This window comes from Lissotriton vulgaris, chromosome 5 (genome assembly GCF_964263255.1).
Source record: "Lissotriton vulgaris chromosome 5, aLisVul1.2, whole genome shotgun sequence".
In the NCBI taxonomy this organism is placed as follows: domain Eukaryota; kingdom Metazoa; phylum Chordata; class Amphibia; order Caudata; family Salamandridae; genus Lissotriton; species Lissotriton vulgaris.
Genome location: NC_141693.1, coordinates 1,410,293,918 through 1,410,308,135, shown reverse-complemented (window position 1 = coordinate 1,410,308,135; position 14,218 = coordinate 1,410,293,918).

The window sequence follows — 14,218 nt, the reverse complement described above, 5'->3', positions numbered from 1 at the left end:
AGGCCCACCAGTTTTCCGAAGTTTTCCGAAGTATCCACGTGTCGAGTCGAGTCGAGTCCGGTCCAGTCCAGTCGAGTTTTCCGAGGCCTTCTGTTTTCCGTGCTTCCCGGTGAGTACCATTGCTGGGACGTATCTAGACGGGTTTGGGTACACAAGTCCGGTCTGCACTGTTTTTAGACAGTGTATCTGTACTGTTTAGCAGTACATCAGTTATTAAAGTTTTTGCATTGTCTCCGACAGTGTATCTGTGCTGTTTAGCAGTACATCCGGTATAGGGGGTAGTCATATATGTCTCAAATGTCTTTTCATGTGATTAATGTCGTGGTATGAGTGTGACTGTTTTTAATGTGCATTATTGTGTTCTTGTATAACTAGCTGTATTCAGTATTAAGTAGCAAGGATTGAGCATTCAGTACTAAGTAAACAAGATGCCGTTTTTCAACAAGTTAAAGCAGATAGGAACTAGGAAAGGGATACTAGAGGAAGAAATTCCTATCCCCCCTAGGGACACTCCTGGAAATTTTATGTACCATAAGCATGGCTTAGATGCCATATTGTATCTAGATTTATGGGCCGACTATACTAAGCATCTAGACGAGAGACACAGATGGCCTGTTACCGGAACATGGGATGCCGAGTGCATCATGAAGGTAGAGGAAGCATTATGGAAAAAGAAAGCCAGACAATCTCAGAAAGACGCCATAGAGTTTTGGCGTAAGGAATCGCATAAGCGTGCTGAAAAAGCACTACGTAGAGAAGACAGACTTAAAGAATCAGATAAAGCCCAAGAAAACGAATTAGTTACTGAAGGGATCCGAGTAAAATCAGAGCAAGTAGACCGTGCACGAAATAATCTCGTAAACGGTATGTATCTCGCGGCCGAGGGTTCGCCTGAGGCCATTTCAGAAATACCGAAAAATCTGCCGCCACCATTGGTTCCAACTAAAGTAACCCACAGGACCACTAAAGACATATTCCTGAATTCATATCTAGAGGATGTAGCACCCGCTTACACCAATCTGCCTGTTCGCGCCCCGCCTACTGACGGGGACGGGGGTGTCAACCCGCCTCCAGACCAAATTCTGCCACAACTGCAACCAGGTTTCCCCGTTCGATCGGCCATTCCTCCACCTCCACCACTTCCCGCACCTAAAATTGATCTACCGAAACCACGTCTACCTGACCCTACTAAAAGACAAATTCAGGTTCAGATACAGACTCCACGGAGAGATAGTGTCCAAGCTTCTGCCTCAGGAGGTGCGATGGGGGGTCTCCGGACCCCGCCATTAACACACAGATTAAACCTTAAGGATATGCAGAGTCCTTTCACGTTCAAATCACGCCGTCTCGACATACTCAAAGAAAACCTCACAGTTTGCAGATATGATCCAGTACCCGGCAAAGACGATAGAATTATGATGGCATCACTACGGTTACGATCTGCTACTGATTTCCTGCTGTTATTTGCAGGAATGAAGGAGCGCCTAGATAGAATATATCAGTTTGTTCAGACTGGGAAAGACCCTGACAGTGTTAAGGATGCCATGGAGCATCAGAAAGTTGACATTCAAGCACAGATACTACGTTTTTTCATAAATTGCCTAATAAGAGAACGAGACAGGCCTGAGACAGATCAGGATGAAATAGATGCACTCAACAGGTGGGGTCAAAATATATCTGAAGGAAAACACGACAAGGGGACTTGCATAGCCAGTATGTACAAGAAAATAAGAAAAGCAGTGATAGAAATACACGAAAAAGAGAAAGAAAAGGCTTCCTCCGGGGGGGGAGAAGAACTTGAAGAACCAGAAAAGACTACAGATACTATAGCGTATGTAGGTAAGGGAACTTACCTTAGGAAAGGTATTCGTCCAGAAAGCAAGAGAGTTTTTCTCTCTGCCTTAACAAACCCGAATTCTCCTGAACATCAGTTCCAGGAGACTGATAAAAGACTTCGAGACCGAATAGGGTACCATGTACTCAATTCTATGGATGAACAAGAACTAGCCCGGTCAGCCATATTATGGACTGACAATCCGGATATATACAATGATGACACCGTAGCGCAGACATTCCTGAACCTTTCCCCAGACGAACAGAAATTAGCAGGTGTATACATGATTCAGCACCTGCTCACGAAATACAGAAATCAACATTCTGATCCAGGTCCCTTACACGAAACATTAGAAGCACTACTCATGGATAGATGGAGAGGTCTAAGTACCAAGTTAATACAAATAATTCTAGAACAACGACATAGATATAACACTTTCGTAAGCTCCGAATATGTTCCTGCTCCGCCTCCAGAAAGAAAAATGTATCATATGGAACGTCTGCATGACATTGAAAGTCAGAACCCCTTACGAGAAGTACATCCAGTTATGGGTGAGGATCATACCTTGAAACGTGTGTATGTACACACGCCTCTGACCAAGTTAGAATTGTTAGAAATGAAGAAACTAGTACCCTGCCATGATAAAGACCCTGCAGGTTTTCACAGAGAACTTAAAGACATGTTACTGATGGGGGATTACACATATGAAGATATCATGAAAATGTTAAAAGTACTGCTGCCCACGGGCATCTACGAGAAACTCAAGGAAAAGGAATGGGAGGTGGGAGAGAAAAAGATTGTATGGGCAGAAATAGAAGATGAAGAGAACAAACGTGTCCCAGGGGTAGGCCTTGGGGAGAAAACTAAAGCATTACCAGGTTTGATAGTACAGGTTCTGCCAAGATTATTGACAACAAGAAAGGAAGACTGGGATGCCATCTCAGCATGTAAACAGAAACCAGACGAAGATACTAGTGAATTCTATTCAAGATTCGAGAAATGTTTTATTATTAACAGCGGTCTTAAACCAAGTAGCGAGTCATACCCGCATCTTTTTGTATCAAAGTTAGTCGAGAATTCCCTGTTAGCAGTCAAAAACCGTGTATACAAGGTTGAGAGTACATGGCAAGCAAATACGCCATCACAGATGTTACAAATGTTACAATACCATCAGAACAAAATTAGAGAAGAACAGGATCAGGAACAGAAACGTATGAAAGACACGAAAATGAAAATGTTAGTAGCCCAGTCGGTTCCTACCGACGGCCACAGAAAAGGTACGACCCAGACAGGTCACACCGCAGCTCCCGTTAAAGGGACATGCAACTATTGCAAGCAGCCAGGTCACTACGTACATGAATGTCCAGTTCTGAAACATAACATATCAACAGGTAAAACTAAAGAGAGACCACATCCACCAAGACAAGATCAGGCCCAGCAACAGACCTCACAGAACGTACAGCCCATGCAGAACACGCAGCAAATGCATGCTTCATCTCATACAGCACAGACAGTAGCGGTATCACAGCCACAGCCCATTGCCGCGACTCAACAAGTTTCCCAACAGATGTACCAGTATGCCCAAGCTGCTTACCCCGATTACCAACGATACGCATGAAACAGCCTGGAGAGGGAGTTGGGTTTCCCTCTTATTGAAATTCCCGTAGATCAAGAAGGTCCTTATGTACACAGTCAAGTATTGGGAAAAGACAGAAAGTTTTTAATTGACACAGGGGCAAGCCGCACCACAATAAGCCATGACGAATTCCCAGGGGCACCCCTCTCAGGCTCACAGAATGTTTCCCTTGGTTTTTCAGGACAGCCCATTGTAAATGAGGTATCAGAACCAGTCCCCCTGGCTGTGGGTCCATTATCACGTGTTACAGACTTGTTACTCACGAAATCATGTCCAGAAAATCTGTTAGGAATAAAAACATTGAAGGCTCTAGGAGCCATAATATGCTGTTCCCCGGAGGGAGTTAGACTCTTTCTGCGGGATTTCAAGGGTCATTATGTATTACGAGAGTTTGATGTCAGATTGAGAAATGTACCAGATCACTTGTGGGCAAAAGGCCCAACTGATGTAGGTTGTATGCATATCACACCATACCGTGTTACACTCAAGACAGGGGTTGTTTTACCCCGAATCAGACAATACAAGTTACCACCTGATGCTGTAGTGGCTTTACTGGAAATCATTGAAGAGCTCATTGCCCAAGGAGTGGTCGTAGAGACCGACTCCAATATCTGTAATTCACCTATCATTCCGATTCTTAAACGTACCGATCCCAATGCACCGCCAGTATATCGGCTGGTGATTGATCTGCGAGAGCTGAATAAATGCATTGTACCACAGTACCCTGTGGTCCCTGATATCTCTTCCCTATTGACTGCTATTGATTCTGAAGCAACGTTCTTTACTGTAATCGACCTCAAGAACGCTTTCTTTAGTGTACCTATTGATCCAGAGAGCCAATACCTCTTCGGATTCAGTTTAAATGGACGAAGTTTCAAATTTTCCCGCGCACCTCAAGGATTCACAGAAAGCCCCAGCATCTATAGTCAAGCACTGAAAAGACAACTAGATTGTATTCAAATGCCAGTTAACACCGCTTTACTGCAATACGTCGATGATCTGCTGATCACCGCACGAAGTGAGCCCGAATGTGAACAAGCATCACTGACAGTTTTACATTGTCTGGCCGACAAGGGACACAAGGTGTCTCCTTCGAAGCTACAATTCTGTGTTCAGCAAGTTGTGTACTTGGGTCACTTGCTGTCCAAAGTGGGGAGACAGCTCACTCCTGATCGCATTCAGTTAATTGTAAATATGCCACAACCCCAGACACAAAAGGAAGTACGGGCCTTCATAGGCCTCACCTCGTACTGTAGACAATGGATTCCTCAATATGCATTTCTAGCTAAACCACTCATCCAGTTAACGACACAGGAGGCAGCGACTTCGACTGTCCTTCCTTGGACTCAGGAACACACACAAGCCTTTGAGGAATTAAAGAAAGCATTATGTCAAGCACCAGTTTTAGCGACACCATGTTACAGTAAACCGTTTACACGTTTTGTTACAGAACGTGATGGTACAGCGTTGTCTGTCCTCACCCAAGATCAAGCAGGTTCACATAAGCCTTGCGCTTATTTTTCAAGCACATTGGATTCAGTAGCCCAGGCACTCCCTGCGTGCTTAAAGTCCGTAGCAGCAACAGCATTAGCAATCAGACAGAGTGATTCAATTGTTTTAGGCCATCAGTTAACAGTACAAGTTCCACATTCTGTAGAGGTTCTTTTAAACAGAACCCAGACTCAGCACTTAACTATAGCACGACTGACAGGTTACGAATTAACGCTATTCCAGCCACACATAGAAATCAGACGCTGCAGCATTCTGAACCCCGCAACACTGTTACCTACAAGTATGACAGATCCAGCCCCGCATGATTGTATAGAGATCATTAATGCAGTAACAAAGCCTCGACGAGACTTAACAGATGTTCCATTGACAAATCCAGACCTGACACTTTATGTGGATGGTTCATGTATGAGAACAAGTACAGGAGAATTAGTGGCCGCGTATGCAGTGACCACTGAAACCGAAGTTAGAGAAACACATCGTATTGACACACTGTCCGCTCAAGCAGCAGAGCTCATCGCTCTGACCCGAGCCTGTATACTAGCCAAGAACAGAAATGTCAACATATACACTGATTCCCGTTATGCGTTCGGAGTTGTACACGACTTCGGAATGTTATGGCAAGAACGAGGTTTCTTGACCTCTCATGGTGCCAAGATCCAACACGGTCCCCTCATTCAAGCACTGTTAGAAGCAATACATCTGCCTTCAGGCATATCCGTCATGAAGTGTAAAGCACATACTAAAGTTACAGATTTGGTTTCCCAGGGTAACGACCTGGCAGACCAGACAGCAAAACATACAGCATTGACTCACACTCAGACAACTGACATGACAAAAACAATAGGATCGACAAATTGTATGACAGTCATGGATCCCACACTAGATGTAATTGATATTCAGACACATGCTACCCCTGATGAAATAAAGAAATGGACTGAGCTAGGAGGGATCCAGACAGATCAAGGTTGGATGACGAAAGGAAAATCTACATGGTTTCTCCCTGACTCTATGGTTCAAGTCATAATCAATACAGCACATAGTCCAGCACATCTAGGAGAAAAAGCGATGTTAGACAGTTTACAAAATCTCTGGAGCAATAAACACTTACGAGCAGCAGCAAAACAGAAAGTGCGTACTTGCATGATCTGTTGTCAGTTCAATCCAGGTAAAAGCGTCCCTGTAGAGCACGGTGGATTTCATCCTCCTGATCACCCTTTTGAAGTCCTCCAGATGGATTATATCCAGATGGACCGTTGTCGAGGATTCAAATATGTCCTCGTAATTGTGTGTGCACTTTCCCGTTGGACCGAAGCATATCCAGTCCCAGATTACACTGCTCCGACCACTGCCAAGCAGCTGGTTCGTGAATTCTTCCCACGGTACGGCATGCCTCGTGTCGTGTACTCAGATAACGGACAGCCATTCTCATCCGAATTAATGAAGCAAGTTTCCTTGCTGCTAGGATATCAATGGAAATTCCATTGTGTCCGACATCCCGAAGCCGCAGGCCTTGTAGAGAGGCATAATCAGACATCAAAGACCCGCCTTGGTAAAATATGTCAAGAGAAAGGGGTCGACTGGATAGTCGCCCTGCCAGTTGCACTGTTCTACATGAGAATGGTTGCCCACTCGAGATCAGGACTATCCCCGTACGAGGTGGTCTTTGGTAGACCACCGAATATGTGGGGGACGCCCATTCCTAAAAAAATTACTGATGTTGATTGCAATATGTTGACAGATTACCTTGCCTCCTTGATGTCTGCACTCCAATCATGTCGTTCACAGGTTGCCGCAGCCTTCCCTGACAACACTGATGTAAAGCCGCATGATGTCCGTCCTGGCGATCTGGTTTTAATAAGGAACTTCGACAGGAAAAGTCCGCTGGAGCCCCGCTGGAAAGCGCCGAAGACCGTCCTTCTTACTACGAGGACAGAAGTGAAGGTGGAGGGCAGAAAGGGGTGGATCCACACGAGCCATATCAAACTATGCAATGAACTGAAACCAGACCCAGGCTCGTCCACCCCTTCCAAAGACTGTATCAAGCCTAGTGACTTTAAAGTTTCAGAACGAGAGAAAACTCCCCAAGAAGAGTATAAGTTAAAGCTCCGATCTAGCAAGTCAGACAGTTTAATTGTTTAAGTCCTCCCCTAGGTGAATCGGTTAAATAGTTTCTGACATGTATCCCCTAGATCGAGATAGAGAGAGAGAGAGACAATTCAAGAAACGCACATATTGCAAATCACTGCGTAGCCACTGTATAGTGACATTGTTAATCATGTTTTTTCTAAGTCTTCTGATTATTGTTGCAAGTATACTACTTCCTATCTATTGCCCTATTTTCAAGCGTGAACAATCTGCTTACAATGTTTCTGCTGAACATTCTTTTAGTGAGTTACCTCCACATGAACTCTCTTACAGACTCGCGCTGCGCAACAACACATTCATTAGTATGCTACACCATTCCCATCAGACTAATAATGCTACAAACTGCTGGATATGTGGCCGACTCCCTCCCTACCAGAATTACAAGGGAGCTCTGCCCCTCTTTCCGTACCCGTTCACTCACAATGGCTCCTGTGGTGCATGGTTTAAAATAATAAACTCTTTAGATCCTGATATTGCTGTTTTCGAAGGGAGCTGGGTTTGGGGAAACTTGAACTTAGTTCTGCTCGATGTCTGTTACCCTGATAAGGAGGGACTCCCCACTAGAATAGGAACTGATCTAGAAAACGAAGTGTATGGATTAGGTAATTACACAATTAACCTTATGATTCTTACTGTTGAATCCGAAGCTGCACCAGTTCTGCCTGCTATGTCAGTATTACCAGTCACTGGTGATTTATGTGTCAGAAAGAAAGGTTCAGTACACTTAGGTCATAGTAAATGTACTACTGTGGTCGAATTCAGTGATCATGATAAATCGTCCTTTAAAGCTATCCGTCATTCTTATTTTGTTTGCGGTCATACCGCATACACACGCTTACCTCCAGATTGGGATGGTACCTGTTATATTGCATTCCTTCTGCCACCTGTTTTTCTAGCTCCTCCTGATTATCACAGAAATACAAATCTAGTAAAGAGTAGACTCAGAAGAGATTTCCCGCTTGTCGACTACACAGAAACGGCATGGGAACAATACACCGATTTCAATAAAGGATTCTTTTTCTTTTTAGGCCCCGTCCAAAATAGTAAACTAATACGCAGATTAACTAGAACACTTGAAGCAGTAGTGAATGAAACTGCCTCCGCCCTAGGTAACTTAACAGAGGAGCAGTCCGCCATGCGGGTTGTTGTCCTTCAGAATCGTCTTGTTATTGACGTCATCTTGGCAGATAGAGGTGGAGCCTGTAAGGTCATCGGGTCAAGTTGCTGTGTTTTCATTCCAGAAAACGCGCCATCTGTATATAAAGCTATTACACGTCTTCATAAAATTGCCAACCTGATACATCAGAATCCAGGCACCTGGACTTGGTCCGGTTGGTTCTGGACAACGTTAACCGCTTGGGGATGGAAGATCCTATCCTTCCTAGGCATTGGCCTAGTCCTAGTATTCAGTTGCTGCTTGTGCTTACAATGTGGGCCAGCGATTTGTGGACTGTGTGCCACATCATGCATTGAACATTCCAGTTTTCTTTCAAGACGTGAAAGAAAGAAAGAAGAGCAAATGATGTTACAAGAACAAACTGATCGATTCATGAGGATCGATATATCATGAAGGGTCAGTAGGGAACAAGGAGGGAATGAGGAAATATAAATTTTATGGTCAAGTTGTGTTCCCTAGCGTGTACCCCACCGTCTCCATGTACCAGCCTAAAGTGCATGTAACTTCCCTCCTGTGCCAGCTATGAAGACGTAAATACATTTGCGTCCAACGTTAACATGTCCTCTTTCAAACCCACCCTGAATGGGTTGAATAGTCCGTTCCTAAGTATGCTATGTCAACGTCTTTTTGTAGTGTACTTTACACGTTTTTCTGCTCTGGCAAAGTAGGCCCCGAATTTCTGCCATCGAGCCTTTTCCTGGCTTCTGACTCTGAAAGCCTCAGCCCAGGTTGTCTCTGTAGCCGTGAACTCTGACTTACTTCCAGCGCGGCCCACTGCGCTTAGCTCAGCCTGCTGCCTGCCAAGACTGACTACAACCTTCGAATTATCTGCTCCGCTCCTCGAAAATACATTCCTGCCTACTAGTTTCAGTAAACATCCCCCCCAGCTGCAGAGCCGAAGGGCCGGCCTGTCTCCGTGCAAGTAATTCATAGCCTCTGTTACCATGCTCCCGTGGAAGGCCCAAGCCCCCCACGCTTCTCATGCAGACACTTAGGCGCTTATACACGCACTCACAGTCAGTATAGAATAGCTTCTGCCCCAGAGACCTTTTCCGTTCAGATAATATGGTTCCCAAACATCAGATATCAGATATGATAGAAGTACGAGTTGATCTGACATGCCAGACTTCTGTCTCTTTCCGCTAGTGTAAATGTCATGCCCCCTGCACCCTCCAGTCTCACGTCAACCACACGTCATGCAGCTGCGCGCGCATCCAAGCCTCCGATTTCCGCTGACATGGCAACATTTCTGTTTAGTGCCACCCCCATGTGACACCTACCTGTGACGTTTCTAGCGCACACCTCTAGTTCACACCTAGTCCACGCCTTCTGATTACGTACTAGTAACACGTGGATGCTGTTATCTTGTCTTCTCTCAGCTGTTACGCCTACTATATTGCTTTCTATGGTGTAAATTAAGTATATAAGCTATGTATTGTCAATAAAATATTGCTCTATCCCTTCCTGAACCCCTTGTGGTTGCAGGAACATGATATCCCGTTTCGGAACGATTCCTTTTTAAGGAATAAAACCTCTAAGAACTCTAACACCACGGACTCTGTTTCTTTCTTTCCGATTGAGTTATTATTGATTAAGTACTTACCTGCATAGAAATTACGATGGTAAATTAAATATTTACGACAGGGGTGCAATGGCAAATCATTGGTCTGTGGCACAGTACCCATGGACTGCTGTCACGCTCAAAACACACAACACAGTGACAAGGGAGGACTGATGTTTAACAAGCATAACAACTCCATTTCAGGGAAATAGCCATTATCCCTCTATTGCCACATGTGCACTGGAATAACATGTGTATCATGGACATCACACAACCAATAATGAGTCACACAGTTAGTGGCCCCTGTGGTCCCCGCAGGCCATAAATGGATGCCCCTTACACACACACACAGCATGAAATTGCATTCACAAGCACATGGTGGACCCTGTCTCACATTGGGCACATGGAACCACAAACATCAGAGACACAACATGCACACAGACTGTGTGGGTAGATCATGAGTGTAGCCATGGGTCTGGCTGTGACGTAAATGACATGCAACCCTGTACTCATGGTGTATGTAACAGGTCATATACATCTCAAAACTGGTACTGTGTCCATTACTCATGCCCATCAGCCAACACTTTGAAATTACATTTGTGAGGTGCACCACACCAAAACTAATCTGTCTCCATAAACTTCTGTCCAGCCTGGGAGTGGCTTGACTTGAGAGCCATTCAAGAATCGAAATGTTGCCGCCGCCATACACACACAGGTGATACAGTCTTACATGCCATGGTATGTAGTGTGGGACATGCTGTGATGTTGAAGATGTGGCCATGACACTTAAATCTGCGTTTACACCATCTGCAAGTCACACCAATGTGATCCGAAGTGGCTGACTTGTATGCAGATTCACCGTACATACATGGACAAAGAAGTGCAGGACTGCCATCACCTTCACCGTTGGAGTCAGTGCATGTGCTGCCAGGTACCAGATGCTGCGCCAACTGCTCCGCCAACTCATCGATCATGCTCCTGGTGGAGCGGCACTGGCGGATGCTGTTACGTTCCACGATGGTCTCAAGGTCAGGGAACGGTCTATGGACTGCTGGGGCCCTGCAGTACAGGGATGAGCAAAGTAACATCATATATTCAGCTACCCATGTGGCACTCACCTTGCAAAAAATCACATTTTACATCATAGCTATTCCCAATTAACTAAGGTGTGTGTGGTTGGTTATGGACACATATGTCACCTTCATGCCCATACTCTCACATATAAATCACACATGTGTACATGAGTTCCTTGGGGTGCAATGGCAAATCATTGGTCTGTGGCACAGTACCCATGGACTGCTGTCACGCTCAAAACACACAACACAGTGACAAGGGAGGACTGATGTTTCACAAGCATAACAACTCCATTTCAGGGAAATAGCCATTGTCCCTCTATTGCCACATGTGCACTGGAATAACATGTGTATCATGGACATCACACAACCAATAATGAGTCACACAGTTAGTGGCCCCTGTGGTCCCCGCAGGCCATAAATGGATGCCCCTTACACACACACACAGCATGAAATTGCATTCACAAGCACATGGTGGACCCTGTCTCACATTGGGCACATGGAACCACAAACATCAGAGACACAACATGCACACAGACTGTGTGGGTAGATCATGAGTGTAGCCATGGGTCTGGCTGTGACGTAAATGACATGCAACCCTGTACTCATGGTGTATGTAACAGGTCATATACATCTCAAAACTGGTACTGTGTCCATTACTCATGCCCATCAGCCAACACTTTGAAATTACATTTGTGAGGTGCACCACACCAAAACTAATCTGTCTCCATAAACTTCTGTCCAGCCTGGGAGTGGCTTGACTTGAGAGCCATTCAAGAATCAAAATGTTGCCGCCGCCATACACACACAGGTGATACAGTCTTACATGCCATGGTATGCAGTGTGGGACATGCTGTGATGTTGAAGATGTGGCCATGACACTTAAATCTGTGTTTAAACCATCTGCAAGTCACACCAATGTGATCCGACGTGGCTGACTTGTATGCAGATTCACCGTACATACATGGACCGAGTAGTGCTCACACCTTGTCCATTGACTGCACGATGCGTATGCTTTACAGTCACCCGCATCTGATCACTTTGATGCCAATGGGCATTGCATGCGCACGGATCTGTTCATGCATGATGGACGCATATGCAATCTGACCCGATGGGGGTGACTTGTAAGCGGACGCATCATACAGGCATGGACCGAGCTGTGCACACGTATAGGCCATAGAATCGTATCCAGACGGATGTGTCTTGTTCACAAAATACACGTCGAATAGTCAGTTCACCTAGCCGTGTGCACAGGCAATGGGCTGTCATAGAGACGGACACGTATTAAAAAAATGTTTGAGTCGTCTGCTGGAAATACAGTTGGATGCGTACAACAATGGAATGTGCGGAGATTTGCAATCTCCACCCTTGAGGAAAGAAGGTGGAAATTTGCTGCAAATCTCTGCACATTCTATGGCGGAGCAGAAGTTGGCCGCCTGCCTGCCTCCCGTCTGCCTCTCGCCCGCCTCCTACCCGCCTTATTAAATTCTATGTAAAAGCATAAAATTAAACTTAAATGAAATGTACTTTACTGCGGCCGCATCCTTGCCCATCGCGGCTTCATCTGCAAACTACGCATGCGTGGGAACCTGCACATGCACAGTCCTGGCGAGGAATGCGCATGCGCAGGCTCCTGCGCATGTGCAGTTTGCAGATGAAGCCGCAATGGGAAAGGATGCGGCCGCAGTAAGGTAAGTTTTATTTAAACTTAATTTTACGCTTTTACATACAATTTAATAAGGCGCGCGGCGGGCAGGCGGGCGGGCGGGCATCCTGTAACGGAAATATCGCGGAGAGGCACAGGGATTTGTTCAATCTCCATGCCTCTCTTCGAAAGTCCCTTATGCAACTTACGCCCACCCCTAGAGTGCAGTTCACTGCCTATCATTTTATGCTAGTTGTATGACTGAAAGTAATAGAAGTGTGCACAGCAGTGTGAGGCATATAAACTGAGTACATTCAGCTACCTATTTAAGTGGGTACATGTGATGAACAGGTGTCCTGCTGCATTAGTGCAGGAGTGCTAGCCTTAAATTCCTAGCCAGTGTTGCCATGTCATACCTAGAGCACAAATGCACATTCATATGGGCCCACTACCTATGTACCTCTTTTAGCTTTGTGATGACTACATGTATACTCAACTGTATGCAGCGCAATTATGTGGCATGTGTGGTAATGTCCTCTTCACTTTGTCATCCTCACAGGTTGATGCCCGCCAGAAGCAAGACATCTGGCTGACCATCGCCTGGGCAGTGTGATCAGTGGGGGTCAACAAGCGCCGGACCCGCTACTGCCAGAAGAGGTGGCAGGACCTACGTGACTGGACCCGGAGGATCCTGAGGGTCCAGCTGAAGCTGTCGCCTCCTCGATGTAGGGGCGGACACAGGAACCTGACCCCCTACATGCTCAGGATCCTGGCGGTGGTCTCCCCTGACATGGATGGGCAACTACATGCCAGACAGCAGTAAGGAAGGAGTAGGTCCATGCCTGATCTGTGAACATGTCTGACATGCCATTTGCAGTATTGTGGCCTGGTCATACTCCCAAGTTACGTTGATCTTGGAGTACGTCTCCTTCCTGCCACGCACCACACCCCTGCCCCTGTGTACCCTGCTGCCCTGAGTGGGGAGTTTGTGGACCTACTCAAACAGATCCATGTAGGGGAGACATAAATGCTGAGGGTCTTCCATGCACACACCGGTCTGTCGACACACCGTGTGTTGTTTATGGAGGGCATTTCATCTGGCATGTCTGCCATACAGAGGACCAATCAGCCCATGGCCTCCTCACTGATGGCAGCTGTATACCTCCTACAGCAGTCTCTGACCCCTTCAGCCTCAGCCAAACAACTACTCCTAGCACCCTAAATGTCCCCAGCACACACACACCTGCACGGTCACCCAAACACACAGACACAAACAGCACGTAATCACCCAAACATAAGTCTAAAGGTGCATGCAAGCTAAGTCAGAATATGATACCACACACACAGGGGATGGGTCGCATACAAACACACAGGCATCCACAATGACTCCACAGTCCTCAGATCCCTCTGCCTCCAAGAGCCCTTCCGTTGCCTCACCTGCAACCCCATCTCCTAAGAAGCTCTTCCTATGTGACCTAGGCCTCTTCCCCTCAGATCCATCAGATCCTGACTACAGGGGTAAGGGGAAGTCCTCACACACAGAGAAGAGTGCCACTCACACCCAGACACCCTCCCCCAAGCCCAGGCAGATTGAGGCCCCCACCAACAAGTCAGCCCGTACCCGGAAGAGCAAGA